Consider the following 19,251-nt stretch of genomic DNA (forward strand, 5'->3'; position numbering starts at 1 on the left):
AGATGGGGATGGATGCCAGAGAGCTTGCAAAGGAGAATCAGGGGAACCTGGAAATTGACTAGATGAGGTGGACTGAGGTAGAATGAGTCTGTGCCGGGTGACGGCGAAGCGACTCCTTTATGCTGCTTTCTCAAACATCCCTGGAGCCTCTTTGAAGGGTATATCAAGTCCTGAGGAGTCAGAGTTTGAGAAGAGGTGATAAACTGAGCTTCAGACACCTTGAGTTGCTGGTGGGGTATCTTGATCAAGTGGTTCAACAGGCAGAGAGTGGAGTTAGGAAGAGATATGCATGGGGGCAGTCTGCGTAGAATCCCTCTTGTAGTCATGGGAAGGCTGTGAGGTCACAAAGAGAGACCTTGACAGTGGAGAGCATGGATTTATCAATAGCGAATCCCATTGATTTGACGATCACTCCGCATACGAGGTGGAAGGCAGAGAGCTCTGGAGCTGGACAGTGAGATGAGAAGGCTGTCTGAGAGGTGAGAGCAGCCTCCGGGAAGACCTGTTTCCTGGAAGCCAAGCCAGGAGACAGCTCAAGGAGGAAAGTGAAATGTTGCAGAAATCAGGGTTAAAGAGATCACTAGCCTTTAGAAGGAGGTGGCTATTTTGACTTGGGAAAAGAGTTTCAGTGAGATAGCAGTGGTGGGCATCAGACGGTTAGGGGCAAAAGCACATGCTGGAAGACAGGAAGAAGTCCTGGAGATTCATCCTGGAAATCTTTGTCAGAGAAGAGACTGGGGTATTAAACTGATGGATGAGACCAGGCACGGTGGCTCATGCCTGTAATCCCAGCACTTTGGGAGGCTGAGGTGGGTGGATCACTTGAGGTCAGGAGTTCGAGACCAGCCTGGCCAACATGGCAAAACCCTGTCTCTACTAAAAATACAAAAATTAGCCAGGTATGGTGGCCCACGCCTGTAGTCCCAGCTACTCGGGAGTCTGAGGCACGAGAATTGCTTGAACCTGGGAGAGGGAGGTTGCAGCAAGTTAAGATTACACCACTGCACTCCAGCCTGGGCGACAGAGCGAGACTCTGTCTAAATAAAGTAATAAATTAATAAATTGGGGGGTGAAAGGGTTGCTCTCAAGTTTTTTAGATTAGAAGTGATGCTTGATAATCAAGTTTTCAAGCAGAAGAGAAGGAGTGATTGAAGACAAGGATAAAAGGTGCCAAACAGGACCAGGCATGGTGGCTCACGCCCGTAATCCCAATACTTGGGGAGGCCAAGGTGGAGGATCGCTTGGGGCCAGGAGTTTGAGAACAGCGTGGGCAACAGAGTGAGGCCCTCGTCTCTATTAAAAAATAAATAAATAAAATGAAAGTGCAAGACTGATGGAGCCGAATGGCAAAAAATCCTCCAGGAGATGGGAGAGAAAAGGATCAGGAACAAAGGCCTTCTCCCCAGAGAGAAAAAGAGAACGAAAAAAATTCAGAAGTTGGGGTAAGGAGTAGGGTAGACAAGGCAGTGTCTGCACATAGCTGTGGCGTCTCTGAGTGTTTGATGTTAATGACAAACAGGGAATTTGAGGACGGTCATGGCGGGAAGAGTCCAGGCCATCTGCAGGGAGAACAGCAGGGCTGGGCAGGTTGGAGAGTCCAGGGAATTCCTCAGGGAACACAGCAGGGACTCCGCGGGAGATGACTGAAGGACGGTGGAGCCCTTGGGTGGGCTTGGGTGAAGTTAGGGGCTTTCTGCAGCCGTACTCTGAAATTTGGGTACCAGGGCACAGAAACTGGATGGAGACTGTGGACAGGCCTGGCATGCTGGGTGGGCTGTCTTGGGGCTGGGGGATTCCTATCTTCAAGAGCAGCAAATGAACCAAACTAGCGGGACAGGCCGGGAGTTCAGAAGAAATAAAAGTGCTTTCCATTTCTTCGCTTGAGGTAGGAGTGTGGGCAGCGGAAGCGTTGGGCGGGCATCCATGTCCTGGCTGCCTCTCCTGCCTCGAAACTCCCCTTGGGTTCTGCTGCTAGATTCTCATTGCATGACTTTTTTTCTCTTGGTGAAAGGTGAGAGAGTGACTCTCCCGAGAGACAAGAAAATCTGTCCCATTGTTTGTGCGCCCCTCTGCTCCTCTGCGAGGGATATCTGGCTTCTTTACGGCTCCTCTAAATAGACCATGTTTAATCATCACTGTCAGGTGGTGAGGAGCAGCCGTCGGTGGCCTGGTGGTAGCTTATAGGCCCAGGGCCATATGTCCCAGAGTGACATGCAGGGTTGCAATTCTGCAATGACAAAGAACAGCTGCGGTGACCACAGCGTGAACCACGACTGATGACAATCTGCAGGGTTTTTTGCATCGACCTGGCAGCGAGGCTTGCATAATGGGTGAGTGTATTTGGGTTCAGATTTAAAGCTGTGTACAGCGTCAAGGGATCATCTGAGTTATCCTGAGCAGGTCCACCTGAAGCTTTGGATCCTATAATATTTAAAATAAAAAAAAAAAAAAGCCTGGGTGCGGTGGCTTATGCCTGTAACCCCAGCACTTTGGGAGGCCAAGGCACATGGGTCACCTGAGGTCAGCAGTTCGAGACCAGCCAGGCCAACATGGAGAAACCCTGTCTCTACTAAAAATACAAAAATTGGCCAGGCGTGGTGGCAGATGCCTGTAATTCCAGCTACTAGGGGGAGCTGAGGAAGGAGGATTGCTTGAACCTGGAAGGTGAAGGTTGCAGTGAGCCAAAATCGTGCCACTGCACTCTGGCTTGGGCAACAGAGCGAGACTCTGTTCCCGCCCCCCCCCCCCCCAAAAAAAAAAACAGGACAGCCTGGCCAACGTAATGAAACCCCATCTCTACTAAAAATGTAAAAATTAGCTGAGTGTGGTGGTGCGTGCCTGTAGTCCCAGCTATTTGGGAGGCTAAGGCAGGAGAATCACTTGAACCCAGGAAGTGGAGGCTGCAGTGAGCCGAGCCACCACTGCACTCCAGCCTGGGCAAGAAAGTGAGACTCTGTCTAAAAAAAAAAATAAATAAAAAGGGGCCAGTGAATGTGGACCACGAGCACTGTGGTCAAACCTGGGTTGAAGTCCACAAGGTGACCTCTGGGCCTCAGACTCATCGTCTGTAAGAATGATGCCCTGGTAGCATCATTGGGGAGATATACGTGATAGGCCACAAAAGGGTGATTATTCTACACACCTCACAGAAGTGATCATGGCATGTAGTCATTGTTGGTTTTTAACATTTCTCTCCCCCACTAGATGATGTCATCCTTGAAGGCAGAAACCATGTGTCCCCAGAAGTATGCTGGCTCCCAATAAGTAGCTGTTGAATAAATGAGTTGCTGGATATTAACAACTCACATTTGCTAAGTGTGGATGTGCCAGGTTCCGTGTGTGTATTTATCTCTTTGAATCTTCGTAACAACTTAATGAGGGAAATGCTGCTATTATTTATAGATGGAGATACAGAGGCTTAAAGAGGTTCAATAACCTGCCTCAGTTTGCACAGCTAGTTAGTGGTGGAGCGACCTCTTATCCACTCTTAGAGGGACTGGGAAAGCCTCCAGCTGAGGATTTGAATCTCAGGGGTGTTGACAGCCACTGTGAACCAAGATGGGGAAGATGTGTGGTGGCGAGCTTTCTTCTAACTCTCTTCAAGTAGCTTCTCCTACTGGAGCTGTGCAAAGAGCTAAGGCCACCTGGCCCGTCTTGCAGGCCCGTACTAGGTAAAAAATATTCAGAAGCTGTTTCCACACATGAAGATCCATTAGCGACCGTACAACAGACGGCCACCCCACCAGGGAAGTGCTGACTCGTGGTGGGGCTGGGTGGGTCCCAAGACCTGGAGTGCCTGCAGTGAGTTTTCTGCACCGAGCCTGCTGCTCTCTTGAGTAATGGGACAGTGGAAAATTCCTCCCTTGGTTTATTTTTTTCCCTGAACCGAGAGCTCCATGTAGGAGCTGTGAGTGCCTCAGGGTGATACTTTCCCATTTGTCAGTACGTGGCGGCGTACTCCACCCTCACCTGGACAGATGTCTCATGTTGCAGGAGGGCAAGGTGGGGATCGGGCCAGGCGACAACTCCCCAGGCTTGGGCCCCATTGCTCTGCGGGGGCCAGGGGCCCTGAGAATGTGGGGTTGTTATTTTCCAGGTCCCTCTGCTTTAGTCATCTTTCTGCACGGAATGCAAAGGCTCCTGTGGCAGGAACTGAAGCTTAGCACCCTGGGGTTCCCTGACGCTGAAGCAGAAGGTCCTGCCTCTGAATAGAGCCTCATTGACACCATTCGAGAAAGAAAGAACATTTTCTGCCTTTAAAGAGCTCTGGAAGTCTGCCCCCAGGTTAACAGCGGTTACCTCCATGGTGACTTCTACTTCTTCACAGTTTCCTTTCAGATGTTCTACAATGAGCATATATTGCTTTAGTAATCAGAGAAAGAAAACTCTAGCATGACATTAGCCTCGTGTGTGCTCACCAGATGCCTCTCTTTGGGGAAAAGGAAGAAAATGGCTTCCTATCTCCTCTGAGCGCACCCTATAGGGTCTCAGGACCTCTCTCCTCTCTCGCTTCACACCCAGTGCAATTCCTGGTCCTGTAATTTTTCTTTATAGCTTCCACTTAAAACCAACCAACCAACCAACCAACCAAGCCAGCAAACAAATCTGATAATCGATTTAAAGTATTTATTGGACTCCTATGATGGGTTTAATCTCTCAAACTCCTGGATAATTTTTTTTCTAGACAGGGTCTTGCTCTGTTGCCCAGGCTGGAGGGCAGTGGTGCGATCTCAGCTCACTGCAACCTCCGCCTCCCAGGTTCTAGTGATTCCCCTGCCTCAGCCTCCCAAGCAGCTGGGATTACAAGCACATGCCAGCACGCCCAGCTTATTTTTGTATTTTTAGTAGAAACAGGGTTTTGCTATGTTGGCCGGGCTGGTCTTGAACTCCTGACCTCAGGTGATCTGCCTGCTTCGGCCTCCCAAAGTGCTGGGATTACAGGTGTAAGCCACTATGCACGGCCTGGATTTTTATTTATTTATTTATGTATGTGTGTATTTAACTTTTTCTTTCTTTTTGAGTAGTCTCTCTCTCTCTGTCTCACCCAGAAGGGATTGCAGTGGTGCAATCATGGCTCACTAGAGGCTCAACCTCCCAGGCTCAAGTGATCCTCCCACCTCAGCCTCCTGAGTAGTTGAGACTATAGGTGTCTGCCACCATGCCCAGCTAATTAAAATAAATTTTTTTTAAAGATTGGGTCTTCCTATGTTGCTCAAGCTGGTCTTGAACTCCTGGCCTTAAGTGATCCTCCTGCCTTGGCCTCCCAAAGTGCTGGGATTACAGGTGTGAAACCACCACATCAGGCCCATGGGCTTAATCTCTTAAACAGTTTTTTGACTTCCTTTTAATTTTTTCTGCATCTATGTAGAATCTTGCTTCTCCCATCCTTGCTTTGGAGTAATGCTGCTGAGAATTTGGAAATATTTTCCCAATAAAATAAATGATGCCATTTATTTTTCACCAAATGATAGGCTTTCTTGTCTACCATGTTAATAATTATTTTCTTCTTCTAGTGTGGTGACTCAGATGCTAAAATAAAAAAAAATTGTTATTTTCCTCCCATGAAATTCCTCCAAAATCTTAATTTTGGGCATTATGGTTGGGACTTTGCTCTGATAAAGAGACACCTAGAAGATGGGAGAAGTTAGGAAAGAGGTGGATCGATCTGATTTCTCTCCCGGACCTGCTCTTATTCAAATGTTTTCTTCCCATGCTGCTCTCAAAGTGAGGTCCTTTATGGAATCTGAGCTGTGCTTAGAATAATATGGAGATTAGCTTTTAGTACAGATACACACTTCACTTTAAGTAAAACTTATTTATAAACATCAGGAGGAATGATTTGCTTTGCAAAAAGATGCTTTGCTAATAATAAGAATTCACCTTAGGATACTTTATATAGTCAACTTCCCAGTGCATAGAAATGCTAGGCAGCACAGCAACATGGCACATGTATACATATGTAACAAGCCTGCACGTTGTGCACATGTATCCTAAAACTTAAAGTATAATAAAAAAGTATATATAAAAAAAATGCTATCATTACAAAAATTCAATATAAATTCAGTAGCATAGAATTTTCAGGAAGTAAGGCATACCTGCACGCGCCTGTATTATTAGGAACCCCAATGCCATGTTTTCTCTGGAGACTGTAGGACTATCTTGTCACCCCAAAGGTGATGTCGCTGACAGTATTATGGAACTCAAATTGCGGTTGTGAGTGAGGTTAAGCTAATCAGCACTGAGCTCACAGCATTATTCTGTGTAAACCATTACGGAGGGGCTGTCTGATTCTGGTAATGCTAATTTCATCTTCTTATGAATGGGAAGTCAAGAGACTGGGACTCAGTGTTGGTTCAGTCAATTCCTAGTGGCTGTTCTTGGGCTAATCCCATAGCCCTTGGATGCCCTTTGTTCATCTGTTTAATCAGAAGTATGTCCTAGAGAGTCTGTGCAGGTCATTCTCGACCTAATTTCCTCATTCTTTGATCACATTCAGCTATGTGGATAGGAGGCTGGGACTCTCTTGGGAGTTGCACAGGAGATTTTGGAATTTTACTTCATCTGATTATAGTTCTACTGGTTTTAAGGAATTTCACAGAACGCGTAGAGGTAAGAAACAGCATTTCTAAAAGACAGTGTTGTTTCATGGTTACATTCTTCCAGGAAGGATATGAAAAGCCCAGACTGGAGTGACCCAAGATAAGGGATCAGACATTACTGACATTCCCACTCCTCTTGCAGGACCTAGAGGGAAACTGAAGTTCTTGCCACCCAGACACTGGACTGTGAAAACTCTATGTCACATGTAGGCTCCTGGAGATGAGGAGCCTTCTTTGCTGTGGCTCTTACCATCTTTAAGGTGCAACACTTCCCTTTTCAGTACCTCAGTTTCCCTGTCTGTAAGATGGTTCATTTGTCAATTCTTAGTTTGACTCATGGAACACTTGTGCAAGGTAGAAGATGATTATTTTTTATTTTTATTTTTTGAGACAGAGTCTCGCCCCATCACCCAGGCTGGAGTGCAATGGTGCAATCTTGGCTCCCTGCAACCTCTGCCTCCCGGGTTCAAATGATCCTCCTGTCTCAACCTCCCAAGTAGCTGGGATTACAGGCACCTGGCATGGTGCCCAACACAATACCCAGCTAATTTTTGTATTTTTAGTAGAGATGGGGTTTCACCATGTTGGTCAAGCTCGTCTCAAACTCCTGACCTCATGATCTGCCCCGTTCGGCCTCCCAAAATGCTGGAACTAACAGGCGTGAGCCACTGCGCCTGGCCAGAAGATCATTATTAACTGCACTGGGCTGAGGGAGATGTACTAGATGAAAAGAAAGACCAAGGAGGCTCCACTTTCATAATGAAGCAATTCTGTCTCACAGACAGATCTTGGGAGAAGGGATGAGGTCAGAGGCTTAATCATGGGTGATTGTCTTTAAGACTGAACCCCAAATCCCCAGTCAACAGCTTCTGGGAAAATGCCCCCTTTACCCAAGTGTCTGGTGACTGGATTTTTAGCTAAAGCCTCCTGGAATTTCAGCTCAAGCTCAGCCTAGCTAACCAAGGTGTGAGCTCGTTCACATCCAGAATAGAACAGACACAGGCCATGCTTGGATACCCCCAGGGGCCCGAGGAACAAAGGACATCATCATTGTAGTAAAAAAGTCACCAATCCTTGGATTAGAAAAACAAATTCTCCTGGTTTTTTTTTAAATTACAACTATTTTGAATGCCAGGACTTTTTTGGGGGGGGGGGGCAGATGTGGTGCTTTTTCTAGGCTGGGTCACTTTTGTTATCACTGTCAACTCCTTCTTACCTTCTTGTTCCTCTTTTTTTTAACCAAATGTCACTGCCATCCTAGCAGATTTTCCTCGGAGCATTTTCACCCCACTGACTGCCTTCTCCTCTCTGGGGTTCCTTCTGTAAGGTGCGTTTGGGAGGCTGGGCTCTTGGGGGCTCTCTGTATCCCTGGAACTCTACTTCCTTGGGTAGCTCCCTCCCAGTGAGGCAAGACACTTCTCCGTAAGGCAACCTGCTGTGTCACGGAGCCATGGCCCTTTGCTGGGGGCTGGGTGGGCTGTGCTGTGGTGGGCTAACCTGTCTACCTGGGCTTCGTTTTTGTAGCCCCCCAAGTGCACACAGAAATGAGGTAGGGATGGAGGCACACATGTGGGAGCTGTTTCCTGGAAGGGCCCCACGTTTCACTCATTCATTCTTTTGCCATCAACCTTCAAACATGGATGAGCTGGACCTGAAGTTCTTGTTTCTATTTCTTTTTTTTTTTTTTTTGAGACGGAGTCTTGCTCTGTCACCCAGGCTGGAGTGCAATGGTGCGATCTTGGCTCACTGCAACCTCCGCCTCCCAGGTTCAAGCGATTCTCCTGCCTAAGTCTCCCGAGAACTTGGAATTACAGGCACGCGCCACCATGCCTGGCTAACTTTTGTATTTTTAGTAGAGATGGGGTTTCATCATGTTGGTCAGGCTGGTCTCAAACCCCTGACCTCAAGATCCACCCGCCTCGGTCTCCCAAAGTGCTGGGATTACAGGCCTGAAGTTCTGTCTTAGTGGAGAATTGAATTGAAAAAATCTGGTCAGACATGGTGGCTCACACCTGTAATCCCAGCTCTTTGGGAGGCTGAGGCGAGAGGGTCGCTTGAGCCCAAGGGGTTCAAGATCAGCCTGGGCAACATGATGAGACCCCCCCACCCCCATCTTTACAAAAAATTAAAAAAAAAATTAGCCAGGCATGGTGGTGCATGCATGTGGTCCCATCTACTTGGGATGGGAGGGTTGCTTGATCTGGGAAGGTTGAGGCTGCAGTGAGCTAGGATTGCATCACTGCACTCCAGACTGGGTGACAGAGCAAGACCCTTTCTTCCTAAAAAAAGATTGGATTGTTATCATCCATCCTCAACCTACACAACCTTGAGGAGGAATTCTCTCTCCTCTTTTCTTCTCAATGTGGGAATCAGATATGGGAGAGGAGAGGTACATCTTCCCAAAGCCCTGGCAGGGGTGAGATAAGACTGTGACATGTTATCGAGTCTCCAAGCCTTAGAGCACTGGGGGGCGGGGAGTGGGGGTTGTACATTTCACTACCCAGACTTCAAGGTCCTGGACAGACTGTCAGATCCTGGAGGACAGGCTGCCTCCTGCCCACCATTGCTGTAGCCCCCAGGGGCGCTGGCTGTGTCTGGGCCTCGGTGGGCCCTGCAGGAATGGATGGCTGCCAGCCTGAGTGACAGGCTGATGGAGTCTAGAAAGGAGAACTCATGGGGTCCGCAATGGCTACGGGGATTTTCTGCTTTGTAAGGGGAGTTCCAGAGCTCCTCAGAGGTGGTGAGGGTGAGCGCTGCTCGCTGGAAGGGCTGGTGCAAAAGCAGCGTGGGAGGGTGTGGTGTGGCTCAGGGACTCCAGCCTTCTGCTCTGAGAAAGGAGTTGAGGTGCCTCCCTAAGCCACCAGCCCCAGGGAGGCAGAGGGAGTGGCTGGGACACCTCCCTAGCCGCCCACTCCCACTGGGAGGAAAAAGGGAGTGGCAGGAGGCACCTGCATGTGCCTCTTGCCGCAGGAGAAAAGCCAGAGACACCTGCTAGGGCTGCTGCCTCCCTCCCGGGAAGAGGGCGGAGCTGCTATCTCGAGCTGCTGCATGCCTGCCTGGGGGGGCCCGAGGCTGGAGGCGGCGGGGGGCGGGGGGCGAAGGGGGCGGTTGGCGGGAGCTGAGAACAGGCAGATGTTTGCCAAGGTTTCAAGAAGTTGGGAGCAGATCTCAGGGTGGCAGATGCTACCTTGGAGAACCTTGGCCAGAATTTTCTAGGCCATTGGGATTGCTCCTAATTTAGAAGATTCAGAATCTGGAAGAATGCACTTTTGGAAGGAGGAACTAGAGGCGAAAGAATCCTGTCCTCCACAGCGTTTCCCTCCAGCCTGTCGGAATTTGCCCTGTGGTCTAGTTTATTCTCTACCCCAACCCCACCTTCATTCTTCATGGGGTGTGGGGGCAATGGAAAGTGGAGGATTTGTCTAGTTTGTCCTGCCTGACCTTCCTGACCTCCCCAAGTGCTGTGAAGTGCTGTGGCCTTCCCACCTGGGAAAAACTGGGTCAACTCAATTTGAAGAGAGCCCCTTGGCTCTGCACTGGTTAGGACAGCCCAGAGCCCAGGGTGACTTCTGTGCTGGTATTTGATGCTCCATGTATGCACCTCACCCCATGTGGCTTATCACGTCCGACATCTGATGTTCTTTAGAGTGTATGTGTGTCAGTTGGCTAATATGGGATTTTTTTTTTTTTTTTTTTGGTCCAGAAGTTGAGAACTCGGAATAAGCCCCTTTCTACCCTGAAACACTTGTGAGCAACTGTGCCAATCAGTGTCAAATGCCAGCCAAGGATGAGGGAAAGAGTGAGCTACCTAAAGTCTGTTTTCTTCTTTTAGTTCCCAACTCACGCTGACAGCTTGGGGATTTTCAGTGACTCAACAAACAGAATGACGGACAGAGCTCCCTGAGTGGGTTCCACACCACCAGCCATCATCCTTCTCTCTGGAGGCATCAGCCAACACTGAGACACCTGCCAGAGCCGCCCAGTCCTCTCAGAAATATCTGTGATAGTTAGGGAAAGAGACGAACAGAACAGAAATTCTGCTCAGTGAGAGAGGGAGGTCCCATGGAAGCTTCTAGAAGACAGAATCTTAAAAATGTTTCATCTTTGGCTTCCTAAAACAACAAACAAACAAACAAACAAAAAAACAAAAAAAAACCCTCCTATTTGCTGGCTAAAGACTCATATCCTTAGCATATAAAAATAGAAAGCTTTTTCTTGATGTTTGTTTTAGAAAAAAGTATTTTTAACTTCCCTGTAGACCCCAGGGAATGGGCTGCTTGAAGCAAGGGGCCTCCAGAGTGGGAGAAACTCCTAAGGGCTGCAGGGATGCCACACGGAGCCAGGCAGGGTACCCAGCCGGCCAGGGCCAAAGAGTCCTTATCCCCGGGAGAATCTCAGACATCAAAGGCAACTCACCTTAGGAGGGATTCAGATCCCTAACTAGGATCAAATACGGGAAGAGGTTCCAGTCCAGGTAGCTGAAACTTATCATCCTGGCCATTATCTGATGCTGGCAAGAGGGAGCCCTGAGAATCACCAGGGGGCATTCCCCACGACGTTCTGGGAGCTTAAACCCTGCTGACTGTGCAGCTGGGCTTTCTGCAAATAATAGTCATAACGATGGGAGGACAGTGGCAGCCCCTCTCACCCCCACCCCCATCGTGTCCTTTCTCTCTAACCATAGATCTGTACCATCTTGATGGAAGGAAACAGGACTTTGGCAGTTCCCAAAACTCTGATCTTGTGAGATAATTTCATGGGTTTATCATGTTCAGGTGTGGTGGCTTGGATGGCATCAAAGCTGAGATGAAAGGTGTTAATTTGAGTGACAGCGTTTAGATGCCCATATTGTCTCCACAGCCTCGGCTGCCCTAGGCTTATTTTCTCTAGAAACAAAAGTTTGAAAATACCCAGGCACGGAACAATGAACTCCAGCCGTCTTCGCTCTTCTCAGCTTTGAACTGTGCCCTTGGCAGACCCTACCCCCTTCCCCAGCGATGGTCACATCTCCTCTTCCATCTTCCCTCCCCCAGTGGGAACTCGAGGGAAACAAACAGGGAGAACATGAGGTCTAGCACCTTCTTAGGGGGTGCTCTCCAAAAGCCCAGGCCTTGCACAGGCTCATGGGAAGGCAGCGCTGTGGACCCCACTTAGATTCCTTTACCCGCTGCGGGAGGCGTTCCAGGTGGAAGCCCAGTCAGGGGAAGGAGCCTTGTGGGAATGTCACAGGACGAGCATTCTCTTTCTGAGTGGGCCTACCATGAGACCCACGAGGCAACACAACAGGGTCCTGGGCCATCAGAGCCCGAGTGTCTCCTTTCCCAGCACAACAGGCATTGGCTATAGCAAGGCCAGTGTTGGGTCATTCTTTCCGGTGGCAGCTGGGTTTGGTGATCATGAGGAACCTTGGCTCCCTGAGTTCCAGATGCTGGTATCCCACCTGAAGCATGGTGTAACATTTCGGTTGAGTGCGGAGTTTTTTAAATTTTTGATTTTTTTTTTAAGTTTTATTTTACGTTCAGGGGTTCCATGTGCAGGTTTGTTATATAGGTAAATTGTGGGTCTTGGGGGTTTGGCGTACAAATGATTTTGTCATACAGATACTATGCTGTCATCCACCATAGTTTCTTGATGTCTCCCTCCTTCCATTCTCTACCCTCGAGGAGGCCCCAGAGTCTGTTGTTCCCTTCTTTCTGTCCATGTGTCCTCAAAGTTTAGCTCCCAAAGGTAAGTGAGAACATGTGGAATTTGATTTTCTGTTCCTGTGTTAGTTTGCTTAGGATAATGGCTTCCAGCCCCATCCATGTGGCTGCAAAGAACATGATCTTGTTCTTTTTAATGGCTGCATAGTATTCCATGGTGTACATGGGCCTCGTTTTCTTTGTCCATTCTGTGGTGGATAGGCACTTAGGTTGACGCCATGCCTTGTTATTGTGAATAGTGCTGTGCTGAACATGCATGTGAGTGCAGTTTTTGGGGGCAGACATGTCTGGGTTCCTATAGCAGCTCTGCCACTTGTTGACTAAGTGATCTCTGGAAAGTCACTTGGCCTCAGTTAGCCTCAATGTCCTCATCCGAAAGTGAAGATAACAGTATCTCACAGGGTTCCTGGAAGGATTGGAGCAAACACGGAGTCCAGTTCTTTGCATACTGCTTGGCATTTAGCAAGCACTCAATAATTACTAGCTAAATCCCTAATCCCCACCCTCCCTGCTGGAAAACCTACCTGCCTCCTACCTCCTTCGTCTGCAAGCTGCTGTGAGGGGATCCTCTAGGCTGGAGGTCTGAATCTACCTGCCCACCATGAAGGAAATGATGAGGGACCCCAGATATTCACTGGGGAGGGAGAAGAAGCAGCAGAAAACTTTCACTGTCTCTCTTTTTATTTTTATTTTTTGCCGTTTTCCTTGCAGTCCCTTGAAACTTGGCAACTTGGCATGCCAGTTTTTTTCTGGAAGGGCAAAAGATGTTATTAAAACCATTGAAGGCTATTTCCCTTTTTAAAATTAAATTTTAATTTTTGTCTAAGTTATGGAAGTACACAGATGAAAATATCCAAACTTTATTGCTGAGGCTTAAGAAAGATAGCAGCTCCTTGCTTGGAACTTTGCCCACCCTCAAATCCTGATACCAATAGGAAGCTACTTCCACGCTTTCACTTGTTTCTTGAGATAGTTCCCTTCCTGTCTCAAAACCGTGTGCTTCTATTCCCGTACTTTGTTTTTTCACTTTCTTTTATACATGTGAACTTTTTGTTGTGATTAGGGTTGCCAGATTTAGCAAATACAAATACAGAACACCCAGTTAAATTTGCATTTCACATAAATGATGGCTACTATTTTAGTATAAGTATGTCCCATGCAATATTTGGTCCATACTTATAGTAAATAGTTATTTGTTGCTTACCTGAAATTCAAGTTTAGCTGAGAGTCATGCATTTTATTTATTTATTTATTTATTGAGACAGGGCCTCACTCTGTCATCCAGGCTGGAGTGCAATTGTACGATATAGGCTCATGGCAGCCTCTATCTCCCAGGCTCAAGGGATTCTCCTGCCTCAGCCTCCCAAAGTGCTGGGATTATGGGTATGAACCACTGTTCCTGGCCCTAGTTGTGTATTTTATCTGGCAAACCTACCTATGATGCAGAAAATGTTAACTTTCCCGTAGCCAGCCGATCTCTCCTGCCGTGTCTCCCAGCCACCCTGTGTAGGGGAGGATGAGGAGAACATGTACCCCTCATACATTTCTCTCCTGACACATCCTCTCAAACCTTTTATCCCAGCCTCTTTTATGCTCAGGGGCTTTGGGGTGAAAAAGACCAAGCTCAGGTACTGAGAACCTCTCACTGTGCCCAGGCTCTTTCAGCTTGGACACAAGTTCTCACAGGATTAATCTTCCTCTTTTTCTAACCACCCAGTATTTATTTCCTAACGCCTCTTACCATCCATGAGAAACGAAACAGAGTTCAAGGCCCAAATATATGTGGGACCTGAAATCCAACTGGAACCTACCTGGTTCAAGCTTGGGCTATTAGAATAATCAAAAACTGTTCAGGTAATAGTGCTTAATTATTTTCATTCCAAGAGTTAATTCCATAAAAACCACGCAAGCAAAAAAACCCAAAAATCTAAATTCAACTCCCTTTTCTTCGTGAACACCTGTCCTATATGCCTAAGGAAGGAATTTGTGACTTAAATATTTATGATTTTATTTCCTTTGGTATTTGCTTTGGGAACAAAGTTACATTGTCCCTGAATATGAATAGGAAGACCCTGACTCTGTCCCAGAATATGTGCTCTGCCCCGAGTTTTCTGCCATGTTGCTAACGAACATCGGATGAATTCTACTTAGTTCCCCAGGGAGTTATAAATGGAACTCCACACAGGCTGCAAATGTTCACTGCTCAGCGTTCATTTTTAAGATCTTCTGGACACACAAAACGTATTGTTTTTTTTTTTTTTCTAAAACACAAGGAATATGTACTTTGTGGGGTTTAGATTGGAGTTGCCTGCTATTATCTTTTTAAAAAATTTTTAATTTAATTTAATTTACTTTTTTTTTTTTTTGAGATGGAGTCTCGTCTGTGGCCCAGGCTGGAGTACAGTGGTGCGATCTCTGCTCACTGCAACCCCTGCCTCCCGCGTTCACGCCATTCTCCTGCCTCAGCTTCCCGAGTAGCTGGGACTACAGGCGCCTGCCACCACGCCCGGCTACTTTTTTTTTTAATAGTTTTAGTAGAGATGGGGTTTCACCGTGTTAGCCAGGATGGTCTTGATCTCCTGACCTTGTGATCTGCCTGCCTCGGCCTCCCAAAGTGCTGGGATTACAGGCATGAGCCACCGTGCCCGGCACAAAAATTTTAATTTTAAACACTTTTTTTATGAAAAATAAAAAAAAAAACTACTTTATGATAAATTTAAATACATAGATTAGATTTTAAATACATACATAGATTAAATGGGCAAATTTCCAGAAAAACACAGTCAATAAAATTGACTTAGAAATGGAAAGCCTGTATAAATTTTAAACTTGAAAATAAATAGACCTATAATTTAAAATCTATCCATTCAAAACCCACTAGGCCTATATGGTTTAACAGATTATCTCTACCAAGCTTATTTTAAACATTTTTTAACTTTTTTATTTTTTGAGACAGGGTCGTGCTCTGTGTCTGAGGCTGGAGTGCAGTGGCACAATCACAGCTCACGGCAGCCTCGACCTCTAGGATTCAAGTGATCCTCCTGCCTCAACCTCCCGAGTAGCCGGGACTATACGTGAGTGCCACCACACCCAGCTAATTAAAAATTTTTTTTTTTGTAGAGGCAGAGGGTCTCACTATGTTGCCCAGGCTGGTCTTGAACTCTTGGGTTCAAACAATCCTCCCACCTCAGCCTTCCAAAGTGCTGGGATTTACAGGTGTGAGCCATCACACCTGGCCTACCTGCCTCCAAGAAACGTTATATGGGGCACTCTTATATGGGGGTTGCTATGTCAGGACCACAGAAAACTGTCTTATTTAAAAGTCAATAAATGAAAGTACGTTGGCATAGTGTGGAAACAAAAAGAGGAAAAAAAGTCAATAAACATGTTTTTCCTCAAAGTGGCTTTCTTCCCTTTGGTTAGGTTCCCTGACCCCTTCCTCCTTCTTATCTCTGCATCTTCATGCATGCTAAGCATGGAATGTCCTCACCACGCCTTTCCATTCCTAGTAACCCAACCTTATCATCTGTATAGACCCCTAGCAAGCCAGAGCCTTCCAGAAGGTGCCTTTCAGGAACCCACAGCTCTGCCATCTTTCCTGTCCTCTGAATGTAGTTAGTTTACTATTATTCACCAGAGAGAGGGACCTTGTTTTTATACGACTCTCAAATATTTGTTTCCTGTCCTGGTCTTAACACACACACATACCCCCACCCCAGAATCCCAAGCCCCGCCATATTGGATGAGATGTGTGGCGGTCTTCTGTGCTAATGCTGGGAATCTTTGCTCAGTCATGAAGAGTCTTGGGGTTTCTTTCAGAAAGTTCATTGAGCTTTCTGCCAAGCAAATCAATCAAGCTTTCCTTCTTAACACCTTTACCTCAAAGGCCAGCAGTATTGATTCTCCTGATTGTATGCTACATTGCATCACTGGACTGCCACTAGCTATTATTATTATTTTTGCTACCAGTCAAGGATTCTTGTAGTTTCAAGTTTTGTTACATCTCCTTATTTCTCTTTTTATTTCTTGTTCTTAAATCTCATTCAGGGAGGAAGCTGGCTCAGGCAAGAAGTGGGTAACAATACTTAATTGGCTCTAAAATGCCATATACATTTTAAATATGCTAAAAAAATGTGTAGTAGATAACTCTTTTTTAAGAAAATAGGCTGGACATGGTGGCTCACACTTGCAATCCCAGCACTTTGGGAGGTTGAGGCAGGAGGATCACTTGAGGTCAGGAGTTTGCAACCAGCCTGGCCAACATGGTGAAACCCCGTCTCTACTAAAAGTACAAAAAAAAAAAAAAATTTAGCCAGGTGTGGTGGTGTGGGCCTGTAATCCCAGCTACTGAGGAGGCCGAGGTGGGAGAACCCCTTGAACCTAGGAGGCAGAGGTTGCAGCGAGCTGAGATTGCACCACCGCACTTCAGCCTGGGTGACAGAGTGAGACTCTGTTTCAAATAAATAAATAAATAAATAAATAAATAAATAAAAATTCCAGAGAAAGCCCATGTTTGGTCCTTTTTGACTCTTTGTTTGCGGCCCCTGTTTGAAGCTAAACTCAACTTGAGCCTGCAGAGCCACAAAAGTATTGAATGAGACAATTCAACTCTTATTCTCTCAAAAACTGTGAACACAGCCTAGGGAAGAGACCCCTCCACCCATGTACTGAGGAACCATTTATTTAGAATAAAAAGGGTGTGAGGTATAGCGGCTGAAACACAGAATTAGACACCTGTAACTTCTAATTCTAGCTCAGACGCTGACTCTGGCCTGAGGGAGTTCACTTAAAAGCTGCCTCAGTTTCCCTATCTGTAAAGTGGGAATTATAACTGTAGTCACCAGGGCAGGGCTGTGACTTAATTAGCTAATGATCGCAAAAGGCTTTGAAGAGGCTCATAGAAGCTGCGGTTGAAGGATAAGATGATTACTAGGTGGACCACACCACCGGGCAGCCGGCCCTGGGGAGACTGATGGGTTTTGGAGTCATCTCTTGATGTCCACAGAAGTTGGGCTTCAAAACACCAGGGCCCTGGGGAAGACTGACACGTGCTGCCACCTGGTTAGACAGAGATCAGCAAACTGCAGCTGTTTCTCTCTCGAGAACCACAAAAACGGTGCTCAATCCTGACAGGCAGAAAGGAGGTGAGGGGAAACCTGGGTCCAGGCCGACGGCTTGGGATGGGCAGAGAAAGGCCATGTTGGTGACATTGAACAAATGCTCATTCCATATGAAGGCAGCCAGAAAGGGGAGAAAGACAGTTTTTGCCCTCAAAAGATTTGCAGTCTAGTTGAAGTATGAAAATCAACCCTGGCAGTGTTTGGAGAATGCTGTAAGAGTTGGAGGGTTCTCCAGAAGTCAGGGGAGTGGGGCACGGGTTGACGGTGACGACGACGGAATGGCACAGAGATATTTCCCTCTCGCTTTTCTCTCAAGGGATATGGAATCCTGGCCTGGGCCAGCCATGCCATTGATAAGTGGTTGACTTTGAATCTGAGGCAAGAGAATCGCTTAAGCCTGGGAGGTGGAGGTTGTAGTGAGCTGAGATCACGCCACTGCACTCCAGCCTGGGCAACAGAACGAGACTCATCTCAAAAACAGAAAGGAAAAAAATAAAAGAATAACAATCAAAATTGGTTTTTGTAATCACGGGTTTTTTCTTTTCTTCTTTTTTTTAATGTTAGTTTCTTATTATAAAAGTAACATAGGTTTATTTTCATAACATCATAAGGTCTCCTCTCTTAGCCTCGCCGACTTCAGCGGATGCTTCCTCCTGGGAAAGTGTTTGTCCTGGGACCTGTGCGGGGACCATGGGGGTTGGAGGGAGAAGGAGCTGGCTTGGGAGGTTTTGTCTGCTGTGCGGGCACTGCCCTTCTCTCCAGGTTGGTTGTGAGAGTTTGTTTGTTTGTTTGTTTGTTTATTTATTTATTTATTTATTGATGGTGTCTCGCCAGGCTGGACTGCAGTGGTGCAATCATAGCTCATTGCAGCCTTCAACCCTTGAGCTCAAGCCATCTTCCTGCCTTGGCCTCCCAAATAGCTGGGACTACAGGCATGCACCACCATGCCAAGCTAATTTTTGTGGGTTTTTTTTTTTTGTAGAGACATGGTCTTGCTATATTGCCCAGGCTGGTTTTGAACTCCTAGGCTCAAGTGATCCTTTTTCCTTTGCCTCCCAAAGTGCTGGGATTGCAGGCTTGAGCCACTGGGCCTGGCCTTGAGTGGTTTTCACCTCAAGTTTCTCTTCTCTGCTTTGTTTCTTGGCTGCTAGCTCTCTGGGTGTACGTTTTTCCCCTCTACAACTGGATACTGGCCCAGGAGAGGCACGCAATGCTGCATGGAGTGGTGTCAGCTCAGGCTGATGCTGTGGGGCCATCATGCTCCCTTCCCTGGGAGCCTGGAGTGCCTGCAGGAATGTGCCCTGGCCAGCCACGGCCTGCCACTGGGCCTGACCTGGGAATGAGGCTCACCCACCTTACTCCTGCTGGCTGTGGCCTCAGCCCCAGCAGAGAAACAGGCTGGTGTTTCCTTAGCTCCCACTGCCATTTTACCGCCAGAATCCCATTCATTTCGCTTGGAATCTTTTCTATCTCATTTCTACTTCTCTTTCTTCCTGTTTTGCAAGCAGGCACCCATGGGCATCAGTCCCTATAAACTGTTCCTTTCTTCAACACTGAGCTCTGGCACATTAATCTCTGTACAAATTCTGACCCACTTATTCCAGGGCCTGCTGTGTGTCAGAGACTGAAGCATGCGTCTCCACAGAACTACTAAGGGGGGCTTTTTAGGAGCATCACAGCAATTGTTAGCTAAGAAGGAGTTCTTATAAATAAATGTACCAACCCAAGTCACATACATATACAGACACACACACACACACAGAGACAGACACACAGACACAGACACATACACACAGAGGCAGACACACACACAGAGACAGACACTCACAG

The 19,251-nt window shown here is 47.0% G+C and overlaps 1 long non-coding RNA gene across 1 annotated transcript; it reads left to right on the forward strand.

Moving 5' to 3' along the window:
- Positions 1-413: 413 nt before the first annotated feature.
- On the forward strand, positions 414-3,315 carry LOC129491690 (uncharacterized). The gene is made up of 3 exons (XR_008660590.2): positions 414-479; positions 2,143-2,330; positions 3,205-3,315. It is a non-coding gene; the product is annotated as an uncharacterized lncRNA (long non-coding RNA).
- Positions 3,316-19,251: the final 15,936 nt, after the last annotated feature.

The sequence above is a fragment of the Symphalangus syndactylus genome, chromosome 10, assembly GCF_028878055.3.
Source record: "Symphalangus syndactylus isolate Jambi chromosome 10, NHGRI_mSymSyn1-v2.1_pri, whole genome shotgun sequence".
Classification (NCBI taxonomy): Eukaryota; Metazoa; Chordata; class Mammalia; order Primates; family Hylobatidae; genus Symphalangus; species Symphalangus syndactylus.